At 48.8% G+C, this 24,835-nt stretch overlaps 1 long non-coding RNA gene across 3 annotated transcripts; it reads left to right on the forward strand.

Moving 5' to 3' along the window:
* Positions 1–96: 96 nt before the first annotated feature.
* Positions 97–24,602, forward strand: LOC134428908 (uncharacterized). Of its 3 annotated transcripts, XR_010030503.1 has the most exons (7): positions 97–767; positions 1,674–1,774; positions 19,831–19,895; positions 20,517–20,580; positions 21,274–21,349; positions 21,467–22,234; positions 23,388–24,602. It is a non-coding gene; the product is annotated as an uncharacterized LOC134428908 (long non-coding RNA). The 3 variants fall into 3 exon arrangements; XR_010030502.1 differs by lacking the exon at positions 97–767 and having other exon boundaries at positions 1,559–1,774; XR_010030501.1 differs by lacking the exons at positions 97–767; positions 1,674–1,774 and adding an exon at positions 19,018–19,299.
* The last annotated feature ends 233 nt before the right edge of the window (positions 24,603–24,835 follow it).

Genomic DNA, 24,835 nt, shown 5'->3' on the forward strand with positions numbered 1-24,835 from the left:
CACGAGAGAAGGCCGGAGAAGGGGACGGGGGTTTGGCGAGCGCGGCCGCCGCCGCCGCCGCCGCCGCCGCCGCCGCCGCCGCCGCCGCCGCCGGCTGCGAGCCCTTCGGGCAGCCCGAGCTCCGCCCCACGCTCCCACGGGCCTCAGCCTGACGGCTCCTAAGCCTGCCAATCACGGCCCGCCTTTCTCCGTCCGCCCTGTCCAATCACAGCCGCCCTTTCAAACCGGAAGCGGTCCCGCCAATCTCAGCCCGCTCAGTCGCGGCTCGCCGCCTCAGACTGGCCCCGCTCGCCCGTACGTCTGAGGCGCCGCTCCCGCCACCGCCGCTTTGGGAGCCGGCGGAGCAGCGTCCCCGCTGCCGCTGCCTCGGCAGGCGCTGTTGCGGACGGGAAGGGCGGCCGGGAGCTTCCAGTTCAGGTCCTGGTCGGGATCAGGTTCTGGTCCAGGGAAGCGGGCAGGCGGCGGGGAGCGGGCGGACGCGGCCACAGCAATGGCGGCGGCGGGAGCAGCGCTTGAGGGGACCGCGGGGAGTCGCGGATCCGAGCGCGGCGGGAATTGGCGGGCTGGGATTGGTGGAGCCGGCAGGCGCTGCTTCGGGTTGTGATTGGCTGGCTGTCCGCCCGTGGGGCATAAATAGCGGGCGTTGGAGAGGCAGCGGCGTCAGTTCGGCGGTGAAGCTGGGAGCGACGGGAGCTGCGGATGCGCGGTCCGAGGAGCGGCGCTGCGGCAGGACGGGACCCCCGCGGCAGCTGATCCGGGGAGCGCTGGTGAGCACGGACGCGATGCCTGCGGCCATATCTGGGGCCGGCCGTGTCCAGTTCTTTCTGCCGCGCCCTGCGTGGCTCGGGTAGCCGGCGGCTGGTGTGGGGCCTGGAGTGGCGCGGTGGGGGGGGGGGCACCGTCTGCTGTCACTGGGGGCTGGGAAGTAGCCGTTTTGTGGTTTCTGGATGTAAAGAAATGTTCAGAATACAAGGAATAAAGCTTGCTTTTTGTATTTTTATTACTTTATTTTGTTTTTACTTGTAATGTTTTTTTTTCTTAATTGTGTTATTTTATTATTGCCTGTTTTAATACATCTTTTTGGTTTGATTTGTTTTCTTTACTAGATATCTCATGTTAATTTGGTAAGGGTTGTGGGACTGGGGCTGAAACACCAGTTGTGAGAGCAGTGGGGACATAAAACCCCAGGGTGTGGAATAATGATTTTGGCATGAGTCAGGCCCAAAACAATGTGGAGTGGTGGAAATGCTGAGGCTAGATAAATGCCATGGGAGGAAGGCATGGAGCTGCAGCACAGGGCCTGCAGGTTATGCCTGGGGGTTCCCAGCCCCTGCCCTGTGGTACCAACGAGGGGCTGAGGGTGTGGGGGCTCAGAGGGTTCTAGGGCCCAAGAACCAGCCCAAGAGTGCCTTTTGGGATGGGGGGGCAGGAGTCCAGTGGCTATTCCCAGCCCCTGGAGCTGCCTGAGGGGAGGTGAGGGGGCCTTTGTGCAGGTGCTGGGCTGAGAGCCAGGGGGAGGGGGAGGGTGGATGTTGAGCTTCAGGCCTCCAGTGTCCCCAGAGTTGGGATGCCACTTAAGGTTGCCACTTAGGGCTGGGTGGGTGGATGGGACAGCTTCTAGAGATACTGAAATTGTAATGATGGCAGTAACTGATTTGTGGCCTTATCAACAGCCCCAAGGTGCAGTGAGAAGCATGAGCAGCTTTTAGCTGCAGCCAGTAGGAAGCTGAGGAGCTGGAGCTGAGGCAGCAGACCTGGAGGAGACAGAAATATGGTAGGGTTTGGTGTAAAACCCCCGTGGGGCTGGGATAGGGATTGTGGAGCGGGGAGGTGAACTGCATGGTTGGAATTGAAATTGCTGTAAGGGCTGTGATCAGAGCTCAAGAACTAGAGCTAAAACAAAGATCCTGTCCTGAGAAGCACAAGTAGTATTGTGTGGCACTACTGTGAAGATTTTAAGCAGAAAGTGCAAAAGAAGAGCTGGCAGTTAAATAAAGCTTGTGGGACTGGAGCTGAAATCACTGGGGCCGGGGTGGGGACGGCAGTGCTGCAGAGAGTCACTGCTACAAGGGATACTCACTGTGGATCTGAGCACTAATCGCAGAATGGGACACAGAGCTGGAAGAAGAGAGCTGGCAGTAAAATAAAGCTTGTGGGAAAAGGGCTAAAAGAGCTGGGATCACTGGGCCTGGTCTTGTCATTGTGCGGCTGGAATTGCAGCTTAACACATCACATTAACCTTAGGGCTGGTACCTGAGACTGTAGTGTTCCTGCGCCGAGATCACTGTAGGCCTGTGACACGGATGCAGGGGCTGGGTATTGCCACTAATAGTAGAACAGGATGTGTGGAGTGGGGAAAGGGGGCGGCAAGCTCGCGCCTGAAAACCCCGTCGATGCTAGAATATTGCCTGCGCCTGTGATGGCACCTCTTGGGGTGCGGCTGAAATCTCTGTGGGGCTGGGAAGTGCACTGCGGGGCTGGCAATTTGAATGAAAATGGCAAAGGCACTAGACCTGTGAACGGGGCCGTGGGCATCCAGGACAACTTACGCAGGGGTGTGCAAAGTGACTGGGGACTGCTCGGTGGGGGCTAAAATCACTGCAGGGCTAGCATATGGATGGTGGGGTGGGCTTTCGGAGGCTCGTGCCAGAGCTGAATTGTTGCCCAGCTGGAGCCAGATGCTGGCATTTGAAGCTGGAGAAACAGAGAGCTGGAGCTGGAAGAAGAGAGCTGGCAGTAAAATAAAGCTTGTGGGTCAAGAGCTGAAATCACTGGGCCTGGTCTTAATCACTGTGGGACTGGGATTGCAGCTTAACACATGACAGCAACCTTAGGGCTGGTAAAGGCAGTGTATTGTTCTGGCGCCGAGATCACTGTAGGCCTGTGACATGGATGCAGGGGCTGGGTATTGCCGCTAATAGTAGAACAGGATGTGTGGAGTGGGGAAAGGGGGCGGCAAGCTCGCGCCTGAAAACCCCGTCGATGCTAGAATATGGCCTGCGCCTGTGATGGCACCTCTTGGGGTGCGGCTGAAATCTCTGTGGGGCTGGGAAGTGCACTGCGGGGCTGGCAATTTGAATGAAAATGGCAAAGGCACTAGACCTGTGAACGGGGCTGTGGGCATCCAGGACAACTTACGCAGGGGTGTGCAAAGTGACTGGGGACTGCTCGGTGGGGGCTAAAATCACTGCAGGGCTAGCATATGGATGGTGGGGTGGGCTTTCGGAGGCTCGTGCCAGAGCTGAATTGTTGCCCAGCTGGAGCCAGATGCTGGCATTTGAAGCTGGAGAAACAGAGAGCTGGAGCTGGAAGAAGAGAGCTGGCAGTAAAATAAAGCTTGTGGGTCAAGAGCTGAAATCACTGGGCCTGGTCTTAATCACTGTGGGACTGGGATTGCAGCTTAACACATGACAGCAACCTTAGGGCTGGTAAAGGCAGTGTATTGTTCTTGCGCCGAGATCACTGTAGGCCTGTGACATGGATGCAGGGGCTGGGTATTGCCGCTAATAGTAGAACAGGATGTGTGGAGTGGGGAAAGGGGGCGGCAAGCTCGCGCCTGAAAACCCCGTCGATGCTAGAATATGGCCTGCGCCTGTGATGGCACCTCTTGGGGTGCGGCTGAAATCTCTGTGGGGCTGGGAAGTGCACTGCGGGGCTGGCAATTTGAATGAAAATGGCAAAGGCACTAGACCTGTGAACGGGGCCGTGGGCATCCAGGACAACTTACGCAGGGGTGTGCAAAGTGACTGGGGACTGCTCGGTGGGGGCTAAAATCACTGCAGGGCTAGCATATGGATGGTGGGGTGGGCTTTCGGAGGCTCGTGCCAGAGCTGAATTGTTGCCCAGCTGGAGCCAGATGCTGGCATTTGAAGCTGGAGAAACAGAGAGCTGGAGCTGGAAGAAGAGAGCTGGCAGTAAAATAAAGCTTGTGGGTCAAGAGCTGAAATCACTGGGCCTGGTCTTAATCACTGTGGGACTGGGATTGCAGCTTAACACATGACAGCAACCTTAGGGCTGGTAAAGGCAGTGTATTGTTCTTGCGCCGAGATCACTGTAGGCCTGTGACATGGATGCAGGGGCTGGGTATTGCCGCTAATAGTAGAACAGGATGTGTGGAGTGGGGAAAGGGGGCGGCAAGCTCGCGCCTGAAAACCCCGTCGATGCTAGAATATGGCCTGCGCCTGTGATGGCACCTCTTGGGGTGCGGCTGAAATCTCTGTGGGGCTGGGAAGTGCACTGCGGGGCTGGCAATTTGAATGAAAATGGCAAAGGCACTAGACCTGTGAACGGGGCCGTGGGCATCCAGGACAACTTACGCAGGGGTGTGCAAAGTGACTGGGGACTGCTCGGTGGGGGCTAAAATCACTGCAGGGCTAGCATATGGATGGTGGGGTGGGCTTTCGGAGGCTCGTGCCAGAGCTGAATTGTTGCCCAGCTGGAGCCAGATGCTGGCATTTGAAGCTGGAGAAACAGAGAGCTGGAGCTGGAAGAAGAGAGCTGGCAGTAAAATAAAGCTTGTGGGTCAAGAGCTGAAATCACTGGGCCTGGTCTTAATCACTGTGGGACTGGGATTGCAGCTTAACACATGACAGCAACCTTAGGGCTGGTAAAGGCAGTGTATTGTTCTTGCGCCGAGATCACTGTAGGCCTGTGACATGGATGCAGGGGCTGGGTATTGCCGCTAATAGTAGAACAGGATGTGTGGAGTGGGGAAAGGGGGCGGCAAGCTCGCGCCTGAAAACCCCGTCGATGCTAGAATATGGCCTGCGCCTGTGATGGCACCTCTTGGGGTGCGGCTGAAATCTCTGTGGGGCTGGGAAGTGCACTGCGGGGCTGGCAATTTGAATGAAAATGGCAAAGGCACTAGACCTGTGAACGGGGCCGTGGGCATCCAGGACAACTTACGCAGGGGTGTGCAAAGTGACTGGGGACTGCTCGGTGGGGGCTAAAATCACTGCAGGGCTAGCATATGGATGGTGGGGTGGGCTTTTGGAGGCTCGTGCCAGAGCTGAATTGTTGCCCAGCTGGAGCCAAGAGCCAGATGCTGGCATTTGAAGCTGGAGAAACAGAGAGCTGGAGCTGGAAGAAGAGAGCTGGCAGTAAAATAAAGCTTGTGGGTCAAGAGCTGAAATCACTGGGCCTGGTCTTAATCACTGTGGGACTGGGATTGCAGCTTAACACATGACAGCAACCTTAGGGCTGGTAAAGGCAGTGTATTGTTCTTGCGCCGAGATCACTGTAGGCCTGTGACACGGATGCAGGGGCTGGGTATTGCCACTAATAGTAGAACAGGATGTGCGGGGTGGCGAAAGGGTGAAGCTTGCGCCTGAAAACCCCGTCGATGGCAGAATATTGCCTGCACCTGTGATGGCAGCTCTTGGGGCGCACTGTGGGGCTGGGAAGTGGACTGCGGGGCTGGCAACGTGAATGAAAATGGCAAAGGCACTAGACCTGTGAACGGGGCTGTGGGCATCCAGGAGAACTTACGCAGGGGGTGGCAAAGTGACTGGGGACTGCTCGGTGGGGGCTAAAATCACTGCAGGGCTAGCATATGGATGGTGGGGTGGGCTTTCGGAGGCTCGTGCGGGAGATGAATTGTTTCCAAGCTGGAGCCAAGAGCCAGATGCTGGCATTTGAAGCTGGAGAAACAGAGAGCTGGAGCTGGAAGAAGAGAGCTGGCAGTAAAATAAAGCTTGTGGGAAAAGAGCTAAAAGAGCTGGGATCACTGGGCCTGGTCTTGTCATTGTGCGGCTGGAATTGCGGCTTAACACATCACATTAACCTTAGGGCTGGTACCTGAGACTGTAGTGTTCCTGCGCCGAGATCACTGTAGGCCTGTGACACGGATGCAGGGGCTGGGTATTGCCACTAATAGTAGAACAGGATGTGCGGGGTGGCGAAAGGGTGAAGCTTGCGCCTGAAAACCCCGTCGATGGCAGAATATTGCCTGCACCTGTGATGGCACCTCTTGGGGCGCATTGTAGTTCCAGTACGTTCCAGGTACGGTCTAGGTACAGTTCTAGGTTTCTGAGATGGTCCTGAGTCGGTGCTGAGATGGTGCTGAGAGGGTGCTGAGATGGTCCTGAGTTGGTGCGGATTGGTTGCTGGGATGATTCTGAGTGGGTGCTGATTGGTTGCTGAGATGGTCCTCAGTCGATGCTGAGATGGTGCAGAATTGGTGCGGATTGGTTGCTGGGATGATTCTGAGTGGGTGCTGATTGGTTGTTGAGATGGTCCTCAGTCGGTGCTGAGATGGTGCTGAATTGGTGCTGAGTGGATGCTGCGATGGTCCTGAGGGGGTGCTGATTGGTTGCTGAGATTGTATGAGTGGGTCCTGATTGGTTGCTGACATTGTTATGAGTGGGTGATGATTGGTTGCTGACATGGTGCTGATTGGTGGTGATATGGTGCTGAGTGGATGTTGAGAAGGTCCTGAGATGGTGCTGATTGGTTGCAAGGATGGCCCTGAGTGGGTGCTGAGATGGTGCTGAATGGGTGTTGGTTGGTTGCTGTGATGGTCCTGATTAGCTGCTGATTGGTTGCTGAGATGGTGCGGATTGGTGCTGAGACGGTGATGAATGGGTGCTGAATTGGTTCTGAGATGGTGCTGAATGGGTGTTGAGATTGTGCTGAATGGTTGCTGAGATGGTCCCTAGTGGGTGGTGCGAAGGTCCTGAGATGGTGCTGATTGGTTGCTAAGATGGCCCTGAGTGGGTGCTGTGATGGTGCTGAATGGGTACTGATTGGTTCTGCGATGGTCCTGGGTGGGTGCTGATTGGTTGCTGAGATGGTGCTGAGTAGATGCTGCGATGGTCCTGAGGGGGTGCTGATCGGTTGCTGAGATGGTGCTGAGTGGATGCTGCGATGGTCCTGAGGGGGTGCTGATTGGTTGCTGAGATTGTTATGAGTGGGTCCTGATTGGTTGCTGAGATTGGTATGAGTGGGTCCTGATTGGTGTCTGAGATGGTGCTGAGATGGTGCTGAGATGGTGCTGAATGGTTGCTGAGATGGTGCTTAGTGGGTGCTGATTGGTTGCTGAGATGGTGCTGATATGTTTCTGAGGGGGTGCTGATTCATTGCTGAGATGGTGCTGAGTGGATGCTGCGATGTTCCTGAGCAGGTGCTGATTGGTTGCTGAGATGGTTGCTGAGATGGTGCTGAGTGGGTGCTGAGATGGTGCGGATTGGTGCTGATATGGTGCTGAGCGGGTGCTGATTGGTTGCTGAGATGGTCCTGATTGGGTTCTGATTGGTTGCTGAGATGCTGCTGAGATGCTGCTGAATGGTTGCTGTGATGGTTGCTGAGATTGTGCTGAGTGGGTGCTGATTGGTTGCTGAGATGCTGCTGAGATGGTACTGATTGGTGGTGAGATGGTGCTGAGCGGGTTCTGATTGGTTGCTCAGATGGTGCTGAGATGGTGCTGAGAGGGTGCTGCTTGGTTGCTGAGATGGTGCTGAGATGGTACTGATTGGTGGTGAGATGGTGCTGATTGGGTGCTGAGATGGTGCTCAGTGGGTGCTGAGATGGTGCTGAATGGGTGCTGATTGGTTGCTGCGATGGTCCTGGGTAGGTGCTGATTGGTTGCTGAGATGGTGCTGAGTGGATGCTGCGATGGTCCTGAGGGGGTGCTGATTGGTTGCTGAGATTGCTATGAGTAGGTCCTGATTGGTTGCTGAGATTGGTTGGAGTGGGTCCTGATTGGTTTTTGACATGGTCCTTAGATGGTGCTGAGATGGGTGCTGATTGGTTGCTCGATGGTCCTGGGTGGGTGCTGATTGGTTGCTGAGATGGTGCGGATTGGTGCTGAGATGGTGCTGAATGGGTGTTGAGATTGTGCTGATTGGTTGCTGAGATGGTCCTTAGTGGGTGGTGCGAAGGTCCTGAGATGGTGCTGATTGGTTGCTAAGATGGCCCTGAGTGGGTGCTGAGATGGTGCTGAATGGGTACTGATTGGTTGCTGCGATGGTCCTGGGTGGGTGCTGATTGGTTGCTGAGATGGTGCTGAGTAGATGCTGCGATGGTCCTGAGGGGGTGCTGATTGGTTGCTGAGATGGTGCTGAGTGGATGCTGCGATGGTCCTGAGGGGGTGCTGATTGGTTGCTGATATTGGTATGAGTGGGTCCTGATTGGTTGCTGAGATTGGTATGAGTGGGTCCTGATTGGTGTCTGAGATGATCCTGAGATGGTGCTGAGATGGTGCTGAATGGTTGCTGAGATTGTGCTTAGTGGGTGCTGATTGGTTGCTGAGATGGTGCTGATATGTTTCTGAGGGGGTGCTGATTCATTGCTGAGATGGTGCTGAGTGGATGCTGCGATGTTCCTGAGCAGGTGCTGATTGGTTGCTGAGATGGTTGCTGAGATGGTGCTGAGATGGTTGCTGAGATGGTCCTGATTGGGTTCTGATTGGTTGCTGAGATGCTGCTGAATGGTTGCTGTGATGGTTGCTGAGATTGTGCTGAGTGGGTGCTGCTTGGTTGCTGAGATGCTGCTGAGATGGTACTGATTGGTGGTGAGATGGTGCTGAGCGGGTTCTGATTGGTTGCTCAGATGGTGCTGAGATGGTGCTGAGATGGTGCTGATTGGTTGCTAAGATGGCCCTGAGTGGGTGCTGAGATGGTGCTGAATGGGTGCTGATTGGTTGCTGCGATGGTCCTGGGTAGGTGCTGATTGGTTGCTGAGATGGTGCTGAGTGGATGCTGCGATGGTCCTGAGGGGGTGCTGATTGGTTGCTGAGATTGCTATGAGTAGGTCCTGATTGGTTGCTGAGATTGGTATGAGTGGGTCCTGATTGGTTTTTGACATGGTCCTTAGATGGTGCTGAGATGGGTGCTGATTGGTTGCTGCGATGGTCCTGGGTGGGTGCTGATTGGTTGCTGAGATTGTTACGAGTGGGTGCTGATTCGTTGCTGAGATGGTGCTGAGTGGATGCTGCGATGGTCCTGAGGGGGTGCTGATGTGTTACTGAGATTTTTATGAGGGGGTCGTGATTGGTTGCTGATATTGTTATGAGTGGGTGATGATTGGTTGCTGATATGGTGCTGATTGGTTGCTGAGATGGAGCTGAATGGGTGCTGAGATGGGTGCTGATTGGTTGCTGCGATGGTCCTGAGTGGGTGCTGATTGGTTGCTGAGATGGTGCGGATTGGTGCTGAGACGGTGATGAATGGGTGCTGAATTGGTTCTGAGATGGTGCTGAATGGGTGTTGAGATTGTGCTGATTGGTTGCTGAGATGGTCCTTAGTGGGTGGTGCGAAGGTCCTGAGATGGTGCTGATTGGTTGCTAAGATGGCCCTGAGTGGGTGCTGAGATGGTGCTGAATGGGTACTGATTGGTTGCTGCGATGGTCCTGGGTGGGTGCTGATTGGTTGCTGAGATGGTGCTGAGTAGATGCTGCGATGGTCCTGAGGGGGTGCTGATTGGTTGCTGATATTGTTATGAGGGGGTCCTGATTGGTTGCTGAGATTGGTATGAGTGGGTCCTGATTGGTGTCTGAGATGATCCTGAGATGGTGCTGAATGGTTGCTGAGATTGTGCTTAGTGGGTGCTGATTGGTTGCTGAGATGGTGCTGATATATTTCTGAGGGGGTGCTGATTCGTTGCTGAGATGGTGCTGAGTGGATGCTGCGATGTTCCTGAGCAGGTGCTGATTGGTTGCTGAGATGGTTGCTGAGATGGTGCTGAGTGGGTGCTGAGATGGTGCGGATTGGTGCTGATATGGTGCTGAGCGGGTGCTGATTGGTTGCTGAGATGGTCCTGATTGGGTTCTGATTGGTTGCTGAGATGCTGCTGAGATGCTGCTGAATGGTTGCTGTGATGGTTGCTGAGATTGTGCTGAGTGGGTGCTGATTGGTTGCTGAGATGCTGCTGAGATGGTACTGATTGGTGGTGAGATGGTGCTGAGCGGGTTCTGATTGGTTGCTCAGATGGTGCTGAGATGGTGCTGAGAGGGTGCTGCTTGGTTGATGAGATGGTGCTGAGATGGTACTGATTGGTGGTGAGATGGTGCTGATTGGGTGCTGAGATGGTGCTGAGTGGGTGGTGCGAAGGTCCTGAGATGGTGCTGATTGGTTGCTAAGATGGCCCTGAGTGGGTGCTGAGATGGTGCTGAATGGGTGCTGATTGGTTGCTGCGATGGCCCTGAGTGGGTGCTGATTGGTTGCTGAGATGGTGCTGAGTGGATGCTGCGATGGTCCTGAGGGGGTGCTGATTGGTTGCTGAGATTGCTATGAGTAGGTCCTGATTGGTTGCTGAGATTGGTATGAGTGGGTCCTGATTGGTTTTTGACATGGTCCTTAGATGGTGCTGAGATGGGTGCTGATTGGTTGCTGCGATGGTCCTGGGTGGGTGCTGATTGGTTGCTGCGATTGTTATGAGTGGGTGCTGAGTCGTTGCTGAGATGGTGCTGAGTGGATGCTGCGATGGTCCTGAGGGGGTGCTGATGTGTTACTGAGATTGTTATGAGGGGGTCGTGATTGGTTGCTGATATTGTTATGAGTGGGTGCTGATTGGTTGCTGAGATGGTGCTGATTGGTTGCTGAGATGGAGCTGAATGGGTGCTGAGATGGGTGCTGATTGGTTGCTGCGATGGTCCTGAGTGGGTGCTGATTGGTTGCTGAGATGGTGCGGATTGGTGCTGAGATGGTGCTGAATGGGTGTTGAGATTGTGCTGATTGGTTGCTGAGATGGTCCTTAGTGGGTGGTGCGAAGGTCCTGAGATGGTGCTGATTGGTTGCTAAGATGGCCCTGAGTGGGTGCTGAGATGGTGCTGAATGGGTACTGATTGGTTGCTGCGATGGTCCTGGGTGGGTGCTGATTGGTTGCTGAGATGGTGCTGAGTAGATGCTGCGATGGTCCTGAGGGGGTTCTGATTGGTTGCTGATATTGGTATGAGTGGGTCCTGATTGGTTGCTGAGATTGGTATGAGTGGGTCCTGATTGGTTTTTGACATGGTCCTTAGATGGTGCTGAGATGGGTGCTGATTGGTTGCTGCGATGGTCCTGGGTGGGTGCTGATCGGTTGCTGAGATTGTTATGAGTGGGTGCTGAGTCGTTGCTGAGATGGTGCTGAGTGGATGCTGCGATGGTCCTGAGGGGGTGCTGATGTGTTACTGAGATTGTTATGAGGGGGTCGTGATTGGTTGCTGATATTGTTATGAGTGGGTGCTGATTGGTTGCTGAGATGGTTCTGATTGGTTGCTGAGATGGAGCTGAATGGGTGCTGAGATGGGTGCTGATTAGTTGCTGCGATGGTCCTGAGTGGGTGCTGATTGGTTGCTGAGATGGTGCGGATTGGTGCTGAGACGGTGATGAATGGGTGCTGAATTGGTTCTGAGATGGTGCTGAATGGGTGTTGAGATTGTGCTGATTGGTTGCTGAGATGGTCCTTAGTGGGTGGTGCGAAGGTCCTGAGATGGTGCTGATTGGTTGCTAAGATGGCCCTGAGTGGGTGCTGAGATGGTGCTGAATGGGTACTGATTGGTTGCTGCGATGGTCCTGGGTGGGTGCTGATTGGTTGCTGAGATGGTGCTGAGTAGATGCTGCGATGGTCCTGAGGGGGTGCTGATTGGTTGCTGATATTGTTATGAGTGGGTCCTGATTGCTTGCTGAGATTGTTATGAGTGGGTCCTGATTGGTGTCTGAGATGATCCTGAGATGGTGCTGAGATGGTGCTGAATGGTTGCTGAGATGGTGCTTAGTGGGTGCTGATTGGTTGCTGAGATGGTGCCGATATGTTTCTCAGGGGGTGCTGATTCGTTGCTGAGATGGTTGCTGAGATGCTGCTGAGATGCTACTGAATGGTTGCTGTGATGGTTGCTGAGATTGTGCTGAGCGGGTTCTGATTGGTTGCTCAGATGGTGCTGAGATGGTGCTGAGTGGGTGCTGATTGGTTGCTATCGTAAATACTGCCGTAAAGCGCGACTGTCGTAAAAGGTGCCGTAAAGCGCGACTGTCGCAAAGACTACCGTAAAAAAGCGCGACTGTCGTAAAAGGTGCCGTTAAGCGCGACTGTCGCAAAGACTGCCGTAAAGCGCGACTGTCGTAAAAAGTGCCGTAAAGCGCGACTGTCGTAAAAGGTGCCGTAAAGCACGACTGTCGTAAATACTGCCGTAAAGCGCGACTGTCGTAAAGACTGCCGTAAATCGCGACTGTCATAAAAGGTGCCGTAAAGCGCGACTGTCGTAAAGACTACCGTAAAGCGCGACTGTCGTAAAGTCTGCCGTAAAGCGCGACTGTCGTAAAAGGTGCCGTAAAACGCGACTGTCGTAAAAGGTGCCGTAAAGCGCGACTGTCGTAAAGACTGCCGTAAAGCGCGACTGTCGTAAAAGGTGCCGTAAAGCGCGGCTGTCGTAAAGACTGCCGTAAAGCGCGACTGTCGTAAAGACTGCCGTAAAGCGCGGCTGTCGTAAAAGGTGCCGTAAAACGCGGCTGTCGTAAAAGGTGCCGTAAAGCGCGACTGTCGTAAAGACTGCCGTAAAGCACGACTGTCGTAAAAGGTGCCGTAAAGCGCGACTGTCGTTAAAGCGCGACTGTCGTAAAAGGTGCCGTAAAGCGCGACTGTCGTAAAAGGTGCCGTAAAGCGCGACTGTCGTTAAAGGTGCGGTAAAGCGCGACTGTCGTAAAGACTGCCGTCAAGCGCGACTGTTGTAAAAGGTGCCGTGAAGCGCGACTGTCCGAATTGTTCCGAAGAGCCGAGTGTGGCCGAAAACAGCCGAGTTACACCGAAGAGCTGAGTGTGGCCGAAAACAGCCGAGTTTACACCAAGAGCCGATGATAGCCGACTGGAACCGATAGCCGAGTGTAGCCTACTTGAGCCGCATTTAGACAATGTGCCAAATATGACCGAGTTTAGCCCAACCGTGCCAAGTTTAGAGCAAGACCCGAACCAAGCCGAGTTTCATTAAACAGAACCGAACGATGCCACAGCCCTGTGCCTGCAGTGCGCCTGTGCAGACGGCAGGGGGCGCTGTGCCTGCAGTGCGCTGGTGCAGACGGCAGGGAGCGCTGTATAAAGTAAGTATAGAATATCAACTATCTATAAGAAGGAATAAAAACTCTATGTCACGTGCATCAGTAGAAAATTTCAGGCTTCCAGGGAATAAATAGTTTTCTTTAAATCATTTTCGTTTTGGATTTTTTTTTAATCCCAGGTAGCCTGAAAGTTACTACTGCTGCTTTTTTATTCTAAAGCTAGAAAGGAAAACCAAGATCAGAAATACAGGGAAAGAAAGAAAGAAAGGAAGAAAAAAAGAAAATAAGGAAAGGAAATGAAAGGAAGAAAGAAGGAAGGACAGGAAGGAAGGAAGGAAGACAGACAAAAAAACCCAAAAACCAGGAGGGCAAGGAGTAACCTAGGGGAAAAAAAAAGAAAAAGAAAAGAAAAAAAAAACCAACAAAAAACAAACCCACAGAAAAAAACCTCGAGATGGGCGAGAAAACCGCCCCCCCCCCAAAAAAAATCTCCAAGATGGGCAAGAAAAATCCCAGAAATACCACAGGAAAAAAAAAAAAAACCCAAGGAAAAAAAAACCAAAACCAAAACCAAAGAAACAAAAAAACCCAAACAACGACAACAAGATGGGCAAGAAAAAAACGCAGAAGAAAATCCCAGGATGGGTAGGAAAAAGCCCAGAAAAAAAAAAAAATGGAAAAAACCCCTAAGAAAAACCCAGAAAAAAAAAATCCAGAAAAGAACCCAAGATGGGCAAGAAAAATCCCTGAAAACAGACCAGGGAAAAACCCCAAGATGGGCAAGAAATAAAATTGCAACAAAAAACCAAGATGGGGAAGAAAAATCCAGGGGAAAAAAAAAAAAAGGCAAAGAAAAACCCAGAAAAAAAAAAAAAAAACCAGAAAAAAAACCCCAAGGGGGCGAGGAAAAACACAAAAAAACACCAAAATGGGCAAGAAGAAACGAAGAAAAAACCCCAAGAAGTGCCAGAAAAAAGTCAAGGAAAAAGGGAGTAAAAGCCCCAAGAAACAAGGCAAGAAAGAGAGGCAATAAAGGCCACAAAAACTCAAGACAAGAAAAAAACCAAAACCAAGACATGCCTGCAAAAGGTACGAAAATGGTTCTGCCAGGTGCGATCAAGGTGAGCGGGTTCAGATTCAGGTCCAGGAGATGAACAAGTGTCAGATTAACTTGGGGCACTGCTGTGCAATGCAGCCGTGACAGGATTTATGTTTAAATATAGTTTAAATAAATTGGGGATTGTTTGGCTTTTATTGGGGTATAGGCTGAAAATTTCATAAAAAATATAAAACTAGAAATCCAAATATACCATATATGTGTCGATATCAATAAATATTTAATACATATAAATATCAGTAAAAGAAACCTATTGTGTCAAAAGAATATATCTATTATTATATAAAAAGGTATACTCTCCAATATATATAACATCTATAAATATAACAAATGAAAATTACAAATATAGATGTGAATAGAATTATGACAATCAAAATTATTTTTAAAATTTTAAATGTGTTTTAAATAAAGGGGTGTCTTTGCTTTTTATTTCGTTAGAGGCAGGGGTTTTATTTTAAATAATATAAGTACTATAGAAATGTAAATTGACATACAGAAATATATAATAAACATATAGAGATATAAAGATATAATACCAAACTATGAATAGAAATAGAAATCTATGTAAGTAACATGAAGAGATGCAATATATAATATAATTTTTATTATACAGTAATATAAATTCTAAATATAAATGCGAATATAAATATGAAAAATATATGATGGGGGCTCGGAGCAGCCCAGGTGTGAGCTGTTAGGATGGTGGGGGCTCAGAGCAGCCCAGGTGTGAGTGTGAGGATGATGGGGGCTCGGAGCAGCCCAGGTGTGAGTGTGAGGATGATGAGGGGCCGGCTCCTGCCGGGGCGAGGCTGTTTTAGGGGGAGGCTTTGCCTCACCTCCCTTTTGCATGGAGCTGCTGAGTGGAGGGGTTTATGGGCCGCTCCCGGCGCTGTCTCATGGACGGACTGCGAGAGCTTCTCACAGGGTCGGGGGGACACCTGGATCCGCACTTGGGTACGTGGAGCATCGCTTAAAGGAGGCGCCGAGGGACGAATCTTTGTGCCGGGGAGCAGCAGCCGAACAGGTGAGCCCGTGTGGGTTTGGAGCGGGGACTTTTGTCCTTCCCCTTTGCAATTTCATCTTGCCAGTCCCTCCCCGGTTCCCCAGGAACAAAAATGGAGCTTGTGAGGACAAAAGGGATTAAGGAGAAGGAAGCAGCTCCTCTTCTTTTATTGTCTGCGTTTGAACTGAGGGGATCCCTCTTCACTTGTGGTTTTAAGGGTGTTGATTGCAGGAAAAGCTGCCTTTTCCAGGCTGTTAGGGGTATCCCGGGGGTGACAGGGAATCCCTGCGTTCTATTCTAAGGGGAATGGGAAAAGTATTCTTGTGGTATTATGGGTTTGATTTGAAGGCAGCCACCCCATTTTCATCACCCTAGGGTTTAAATGGAGGGGGCATCCCTGGTGTTCCTCCTTTTCAAGGGTTTGAATGGAGGTCGAAATCGCCCTTTCCCATCTGTCGAAGGCTTTCATTAGGGGAGCGCCCCTTCTTTTCTGCTCTCCTAGGGGGTGAAATTGGATGAGAGAACACATTTCTTTGCCCTTGTTGAAGTGAGGTGAGCGCCGCCTGCGGCGTCAGTTTCGGGGTTGGGTTGCGGGAAGCCGCAGCTCCGGCAGCGTTTGCAGGGCTGCAATGGGGCTGTGCCGCTGCATTGGAGGGCGCTTCTCGTGCCCGCGGCCCGGCCCGGAACGTTCCCGGCCCCGAACGTTCCCGCTCGGGAGCGCTGCTGGCACGGCCCAGACAGCTGCCGGGGCACACGGGGGATTTGGCACGGCTGGGCCGGCCAAGGGCAGCAGTGGCGGAGCCGCGCCGGTGCGAGCCAAGCGGAGCCGGGCTGGGCCGGCCAAATGCGGCAGAGGTGGCGCGGGCGCTGCTGCGCCGGCCCTGGCGGTGCCGGCCGCTCCGTCCGCTCCGGGCGCGGGGCTCGGGCGCCGCCGGTAGCCCCGGGCCCGGTGCCGGCCCCGCCGGGCAGGGGCAGCGGGCGGGGCTCCCCGGGGCGGCGCCGGCCCCGCGTGCCGGAGCAGCCGCCGCAGGAGCCGCTTTCCTGCCGGGAGCCGCGCTCCGTCCGGGGCCGGCAGCGAGCGCGGGGTTCAGCCGCTCAAAGTTTGGCGGTGCCGTGGCTCGGAGGCGCTTTGGAGGCGTTGATGGCATCGCTGGGTTCGGTTTGCAGCGGGTGTACGCTAAGGGATACGGTGTTCTTCCTGAGCGGCACGGTTCTCGGTGCCGGTAGGGATGATAAAGGTTCGTTTCGGATTGGGTTTTGTAGTCGGATATATGTTTTTTTTCCGGGGTATTATGTTTAGAATGGCGCGCAACGGTTTTTACGGGTCGTAGCGCGAAGCAGCGGTTCGCATTTTAATTCTGTTGCGGTGGCTTTTATTAGCGTGAGTGTGTAGTGTTTGTTTTGGGGGGCTTGAGGTAGGGTCGTGTCGTTCATAGCAGCGGGTTTTTAATCTTTATAATTGCATGTGTGTTTATCGTCTTCCAGGGCTTTTATTTCTTTGGTTTGTTTGATTGTTGTGTATGTTTTATGGTTACCGGTAATTTGGGAGACATTGTTTATGGCTACGTTTGTCTTTAGTCTTTGTGTTTGTTTCTAGGTGGTATTTTTATTTTGATAGCTTGAGGCACTATGGGTTTATTCAGTTGGGAATAATTTTTTTGTTGCAGATTTAAGTTTATCTGTTTTTTGGTATTATTCTTGTTGTTGGTTTATTTTCCTTTTTTTGTTGTTGTTGTTGTTGTCTTTTAATGTATTTGAGTATTGTTTATCAGGGTTTATTTTGGGATCATGGGTATTTATATGGTGGGTTTTTAAAGTATTTATTTATTTGGGTAGTTAATTTCTTAGTTTTTAGTGGTTGAGATGTTTTTCCATTTTGTTAATTAGTTCCGGTTATAAAGTTATTTTTACAGAGGATTGTTTATTCTTTGAGTTAGTGTAGAGGTAGAATTTTGTTATTTTTTATTTTTTTTTAGTAACGTCGTTCAGGGTGAGTGGCACTGTCTTGAGTTGAGTAGATTGGTTTGACTTTTTTTTAGTACTTTTTGTAATTTGCTGTGTGTGTTTCTATAGGATTTTTTTTATTTTGGTTCCATTTTTCTGTCGTGATGAGAATTGTTATTGAAAAGAGTGTTCTTTGTTTTTTTGCTGACACTTGTTTGGCTGTTGGAGGTATCTTGATGTTTTTGGAAGATATTGGTGGGAATTTGATGCTGTTTGTTTTATCATTTCTATTAGGAATTGGATTTTAAATATGCAATTATGACTCTAACTATATTGAAACAAAAGAAATAGATGTGTAGCAATAGGAATGAGCTAATTCTATTTTTATATATTTGGTCAATTTTTAAAATTTAACATGTAACATAAGTCATTATATGTTACAATAAATTATTCTAATTTTAATAGAGTATTGTGTATGTTTATAGATATATGAATAGAGAATATAAATGTAAATACAACCCAAACAAAAATACAACTATATAAGTGTATTGCAACTATATGCAGCTATATAAAAAATTAATAATAAATTGTAAATGTAAAATAACATAAATTGATACAATATATAGTACAAGTAATACTGTGTATATTTTTTAAAAAATAATATAGGAAATGGATATAAAATAGGTATAAATATGGATGTGATATATCTATCTATATATATCTATCATTTGTTGTATATTATGATAAATATAAATATAAAAAAAATTTAGTTAGTTTAAAATAATGGATGGTTTTGTTTTTTCTTTGCCAAAGCAGGGGTTTTCGTGTAAAAATTACAAATACAAATAATATAAAGGTAGAAATATAAGTATAGAAATATATCATAAACACATTAAAGATTTATATAAAAATTAGAAATATAAGGAAAAATAAGTTGTAGCAGTAGATATGGTAAATAATTTAAAAAATAATTCCCGTATATTTTTTGAATAAGGTGCATATTATATATAGTTATTAATATAATGCATCAATATAAACTATAAATATAAATAAATATAGATAAAATATCAACTATCTATAAGAAGGAATAAAAGCTCTGTGTCACGTGCAGCAGTAGAAAATTTCAGGCTCCCAGGGAATAAATAGTTTTCTTTAAATCATTTTCGTTTTGGATTTTTTTTTTTTTTACTCCCGGGTAGCCTGAAAGTTTCTACTGCTGCTTTTTTATTCTAAAGCTAGAAAGGAAAACCAAGATCAGAAATAAAAGAAAGGGGAAGGAAAGGAAAGGGGAAGGAAAGGGAAAGGGAAAGGGAAAGGGAAAGGGAAAGGGAAAGGGAAAGGGAAAGGGAAAGGGAAAGGGAAAGGGAAAGGGAAAGGGAAAGGGAAAGGGAAAGGAAAGGAAAGGAAAGGAAAGGAAAGGAAAGGAAAGGAAAGGAAAGGAAAGGAAAGGAAAGGAAAGGAAAGGAAAGGAAGTGGTGAAAAACAGAGTGAAAAAAGTAAAAAGAGTTGGAGGGAAAAAGAGAGGGCATTCGGGAGGAGCGGTGCTGCCTCAGATCCTTCTCCGCCCTGGGGCGAAGGACCCGTTTGATGCCCGGGAGGGACTGCAGCTGCCGGTGGCGGGGGACGGAGCCGTGGCTGTCAGCCCGAGACTACAACTCCCGGCAGGCCCTGCTGCTGGCGCGGCGTGTGACGCAACGGCCGACGCGGCACTTGAGTGGCTGGCGTGCCAGGCGGTCGCGCGGAGCTGTGCGCGGGCAGCTGCCGGCGCCTCTCCCGCGCGGGACGGCGACGCTGGAGGGGCGCAGCCTCCGTCTGGCCGCCCGCACGGAGCTGAGCAGCGCGGAATGAGCGTCCGCCCGGTTCCTCGGCCTCCCTCAGCGGTGCCGGGGGCGGGGGGCGAGGCGGTGCTTTGCTGCCGCGGGCCGGGAGCTGCAGGAGCCGCCCCGGGCAAGCGGCGCCGGGCGCTCCCGCGGTCCCGGTGGGGCGGCTGCCCTCAGGCTGGCGGAGGCGCCGGAGGAGCCCCCGAGCTGCAGCCGTCTCCCTCGGGCTGCTGCCGGTGCTGCGGGCGGAGGCGGCTCCGCCGCGTGTTGGGCGCTGCGAGCAGGGAGCGCTGCGGTATCGCCGGAATGACGGGGCTGCTGCCTGCGTTAGTGCTCGTGGCTCTTTGTGCCATGAAAGCGGAGGGTTTACTGAGCGGTAAAGCCAGAGATGGCCGGGAGAATGCCCAGCGCAGGGAGCAGGCGGGCTGTATGCTTTGGATGGCGCAGGTGCGAGCTGCAAAGTCACCCCCCCCTTCCGCCCCTGCCCTCCCGAGCCCCAGGGAAAATGCTTTCCAGCATTGTCGAGCTTCTGAAAGACAAAACTTGTGATTTGACACTTGCATCCAGAAAAGGTTTCTGTCTAGATTAGCAAATGCCTAAATTATTCTTGGTTACATCCCATGACCGGTTTTAGGCAGTGACTTTATACTGCTTTTAGGATTTTCTTGTACAATGGTGAGAAAATAGGCAGGTCTGAGAGTGGTTTCACTTTTTTTCTACTTCACGTTCCATAAGATTCTTTTATCCGAGCACTTGTTTTAAAATTCTACCGTAGGCGTTTATGGTTCACTTTTTTTTTCTTTGTAGCACCCGGGACTCTTTTTTTTCTCTAAATCGGGAGTAAATATAGCTGAGTAAAATTACCTTGGTTTTCTTCCTTCTTTTTAAACTAAATTGTTTTTATTAAAAATCCTATTTGAATATGTGGGAAAAGTGGGGATGTCCTGTAATATATATTCTAGCTTTTCTTGTTTACAGGGTACTCGCAAAATCTGTCTCCCTTAGAGTCCCACAGGAACGTTCTCAGTGCGATCTCTATCAAGGTACGTATTTACAAGTAAGTGATCCCTTTAGATATTTGCCTGTGAATTACCTTTTCCTGTAATTCAGAGCTTGCGTTCTGTGGGTTTTATGATAAACCTGTAAAACATGTAAAAATGGTTTTGCAAGTCTGAATCGTTGAAGGCAGCAATAAGTGGATTTAGAGCCTGTTCTTGACCAGACAAAGGGAAAAAGTGTGACTTTGATGCTGAACTTGTCATTTTTCATTTGACTTGTCTTGCATTATTTAAGAATAGAGAGAACTAGAAAAAGAGAGAAATAGAATTGATTATTGAGCACTCCTCAAATGCTCACCATGATCCAGTGTAGAGCCGAAGGGAAGGGTGATGGAACAGGGCTCTGTGCTTTAGAAGGAAATAAATTTAAACGTGACCTCCACATAGAATCTCACTAACTTCTGTGGTTTTAAAATACAAAATACGTTTAGGAAGTGTTGGAAATTAGTATTTTGGGAAAGAAACGGCAGTTCCACAGAACATTCCATTTCACAGAGGCTCTGGGAACGATTCATGTTGTAAGTGCTGTCACTGCAATCAGTTGGCGGTTCAGCCTTGAAACGTGCACTTGCCCTTCTATAAAGCACTGTTTTGTTTGCCTTTCAGTGCTATGAGTCTTGATAAATGGGAGAAGAGCCCAAGAGAAATTTTTCATCCCTTGATATAAAAGGTAGGAAGTGACTTTTGTTGGTTTGGTTCTTTTCCTTTATTATTTTCTGGAAATAAAAGTAATTAAGTATAGGTACTACTGGTTTGTTTCTTCCAGTAGCAGGTGATAATAATAGTAGTAGTAATAGTAAAAATAAAAATAGAAATAATAATAATAATGGTAATGTAATACTACTTAAACTGTCTTTATCCATTGGACTGGCCATTTCAAATCAAAACTTCTAAACACAAATCAAACCATCATCCTTGTAGAATCTTTCACAGCAGTGGGCTAAAGATCCTGGTTTTGTTGACAGGATTTATTGGTTCTGGAAGAACAAGAGGGAAGTAGAAGCCCAACTATTTCTAGCTCACAGACCCGTCCAGTGAACCCAGCTTTGTGTTTTGGTGGGCTTGTGATGACTTTGAAATCAATTGCTCATTCCAGTAAAAAATATTCATGTTTTTTTGAACGTGACAGCAGAAATAACTTTAGGCACCAACTGAATAATAATAGATCACCAATTTAAGTTAAAAATTCATGCTATACTATCAAAATTTAAAGGTAAATTATTATGTATTAGGTGATGGTATAAAGTGTATGTTCTCATGTGTAATGAAAAGATGCATCCATAACTGAAAGTCCTTAGAGGAAACAAATTTTTATGTCTGCTGTTTGATTGTTTACCATACGATATTTGGCTTTATTTCCCAGGGATCGGTGAATTTTAACTTTGGAGTCCTCTATGCTAAGGATGCTCAGCTTACAGATGATGAAATGTTCAGGAATGGTGAGTTTTTCACCTTCTCTTTAATTGCTATGCTGATCTGAATAAGAAAAAAAACAAAAGCAAGAGAAAAAAAAGGATGGTTTATTATTTTTTATGCTGTTACGTTTGTTTCCTCAGTATTTGCTGCAGCTCTGCTTACCCAAGCTTTGGGTTCCTTCTGTCCCACTGGGAGTTGCCCAATTTGGTTGCATATGGTGAAATTCACCCTGAGACCTTACAGAACCAGCTCCAACTACGTCAGAGCCATTTGCAGTTCTCTCCAGACACCTGGAGAATGGGCGACATTTCTGAGGATCCGGCGAGCGTGCTTCTATCAAAACTCAGTCTGTGAAATTTCTGGGGAAAACCCTTCTGTGTCCTGAAGGGTTCAAACTCTGGTGAGGATCCAGTTATCAGGTGCTCACCTGGATGGTTCCAGCCCTTAAAGTGAGCACTTGTACTCTTGCCCTGTAGTTTACATCTATTGTATTTTTGTTATTTTCAAGATTTTTTGTCTTTGCAAAATATTGTGCATTTCACTCTTTGGAACCTCTCAGATGGTTCTTTGGTGCAGCACCACCCCATGGGACACTTGGCTGCTGTCCTGAAGGGGTTGATCGCTAGAATTGTAAATCCTGGAGAGTTTATAAGTCTTCTGTCCCCAGGGAGGTACCATGCTTTGTTTACTTTTTGTTCTGTTGGTTAGGCGCTGCTTCTCGTTGCAAGTATGAATTTCAAACTGCCCTGTTCTTATTTTAACTGTTTTCCTGGTTCTCTCCGTCCGACAGGGAAAGACTCTCGTATCCTTGTCGTCGGGCTCGGTGCTGTCCAAGAAGATACAGAGACTAAAAAAATCATAAGAAGCAAAATATGACTGCAGGGAAAAGAAGCTGGAGAGAACAGAAGGTGATGTTGTTATCCTTACCCTGTATTAGAAACATCCGCTGTGCTTTGATGCTGGCAGCTGCCAGGGGCTTGTTAGCACTTTGTAGGCAGGTGTAGGTGTTCACTTGTAGTTTTTTTCTCTGGACAAGTCAATTCAAACTTTGCTCAGCTTATATTTGCAGATTACTCTCTAGCGCAGTCCAGCATGACATTTTTGAATGTTGTAAAAATACCGTGTTACTTGGAAATTGCTAATGAAGAGAAGCTTTAGGGGAAAATAAGATTTCAGGGTTGGAAGATGTGAAAAGAATTTTGTGGGGATGTTAGACTGAAGTAAAGCACACTTGAAGCTGGACTGGCACGCTGGCAGGTCCCCTATTAAACAGTAGTGCTGAGATTAGCCTGGGGGTTGCCCATTGTTTCTGTAGAAATCAATGTTTCGTGGTCTTCATAGGTAAGCTGCTTTGAAAAGCTGGAAGGTGCAGCATGCTGACAATCCCCGTGCTTTGGATTAAAAGTAGATTTCAGAAGGGTCCTAAGCTTTTGTCTTTTCCTAGAAGTCGATGTAATCCTGTCGAGGAGTTTTTAATTCTGTGTTGCCATGTCATCCATCAGAGCCCTGTTGTACTAATCATCATACAGATACAAAACAAAAAATCAGACCCTGTCCCGACCACTTAGAGCCCAGAACACAATTTCCTCGGGCTGCCATTTGTGTGCCATTGGTATTCACCACGAATTGAGCCCTCTGGCTCTGACAGAGCCCCTGGATGCTGACGGAAGGGGGCTGGTCACAGACCCTGGAGGTGCCTGTCCCCCAGGGAGGGAGAGGCCGAGGCAGTGTGGCCTGCAGGGAGGGTGTCGTCCCCAGAGAGCAGCCGGCGACTCCATGCCTGCCCGGGGCTGCGGGTGCACCCTCGGGGTGGACGCCTGCCCTCAGGTTTCCGTCTGGGCACCCGGGGAGGGAACCAGGTCCATCCGTGTGGCAGCTGCAGGGCCTGCAGGCTCTGGGCCCTGGAGCCGAGTGAGCCTGAGCTGCTGCATGCTTGCTGTGAGCTTTGGGGTGAGCGTGCATCACTGCAGGCCTGGGATGGATTGAAATGCGCTGAGGAAAGCAGAGGGAGGGAGGGAGGGAGGGAAATGCTCTGTTAACATGTGCCAATTCTTCTGTCAGACTCATCACGGCGGGACAGCGTGAGGACTGAAAGTGTAAGAAGATGTGGAGGGAAACAGAGAATCTGACAGGAGCAGCGAACGCACGAGTGCACGAATTTTGCTTTTTGCTTGGATGTAAACTCAGGAGTTGAGAGGAATTTGGGAGTGAGAAGGGACATTTTAGAAGGAGAAGAAGAAAAAGAAGTTGTTGTTGTTGTTGTTACAGTCCTGGCAAAATCTTTTGTTCTAGCTAATAAAAGAAGTTAGTTTAAAAAACAAAAAGGAAAAAATGTAGTGTTTTTTTTTTACTTCACTATTATATTCATTGGTGGTATGTGGTGTGTTGTTTTATTTCATGGTATTATTAACTCGGTGTAAATTGTTTTTTGAGTGAAGCTGACTTTCTGGATGGGTTGGTTTGTATTTGAGGCAGGATTAATTTCAATAGGGTTCTTTCATAGATTTCTGATGGGTATTACTGGGATTTTGGTTTTGTCTACTGTATGTATAAACATAGAGCTTTGGTAGGGCCAGCTGGGCTGCTGGAGTTTTGGGTGTGAATTTATTAGATGGCTTTTGTTAAATGCAGTTTTTAATTTTTGAAATGTTTTTCAATGTAGTGGTCTTAAGGTGGTTTTTAAGAATTCCTTGTATTGTTTTCTGTTGTGTGTAGCTGGTGTATGATAAGGGATGTGGTGTGACTTCTTGAACGCTATGGTTTTGGTGTTCCTAAGTTCTGATTTCTTTCTGGTTCGATAGTTTTTTTAATTTTTATTTTTTGGGACAGGGGCATTTATATGGTGGGTTTTTGTAGGCAATACGTTTTTTAATTTGGGTAGTGATATTTTTTAGTATTTTAATGGTTTAGGTTTTTTATTTTCGTGGGTTTTATGTGGAGAGTATTATTAATAATTGGTTAGCTGAGAAAGGCCATACTGACATAATGCCGCTGGTTAAGCTGAAGGAGAAAAGTCAGCAGTCAGCAAGCTGAAAGGAAAAGTCAGCAGTGACCTTGCTGCAACATGAGGATAAGGAGTAGAGATTAGTCCTGAATATATCTTAAGAATATGTAGAAAGTATCAAAAGTAGAACCATAGGAATGTAGAAGTAGGCGTAGATGCTGATATATAACTGACCAATCCTGAGCTCAACTTTTGCAATATGTATGAAGCTCATTATTAACTGTATTTAACTTGCCGTACTGATCAATAAAATTGAGCCTGTGATGATCAAATTGATGTCCTGGTTCCCTTCCGTCGACAGTTTTATTTTTTGTTTTAATTTTTTCAAATAACTTTTATAGATTATAGGTTATTATTTGTGCATTAGCATAAAGGTAGAGCTTTAGGGACTTTTTTTAGTAATGTTTAGGGTCAGTTGTACAGTTTTGAGTCTAGTGAGTTGGTTTGATTTAATTTTTATTGGGTGTTTGTTTTTATTAGCAGTTGTGTCATTTTCAAGGTGTAT

Source organism: Melospiza melodia, chromosome 24 (assembly GCF_035770615.1).
Source record: "Melospiza melodia melodia isolate bMelMel2 chromosome 24, bMelMel2.pri, whole genome shotgun sequence".
NCBI classification, from domain to species: Eukaryota; Metazoa; Chordata; class Aves; order Passeriformes; family Passerellidae; genus Melospiza; species Melospiza melodia.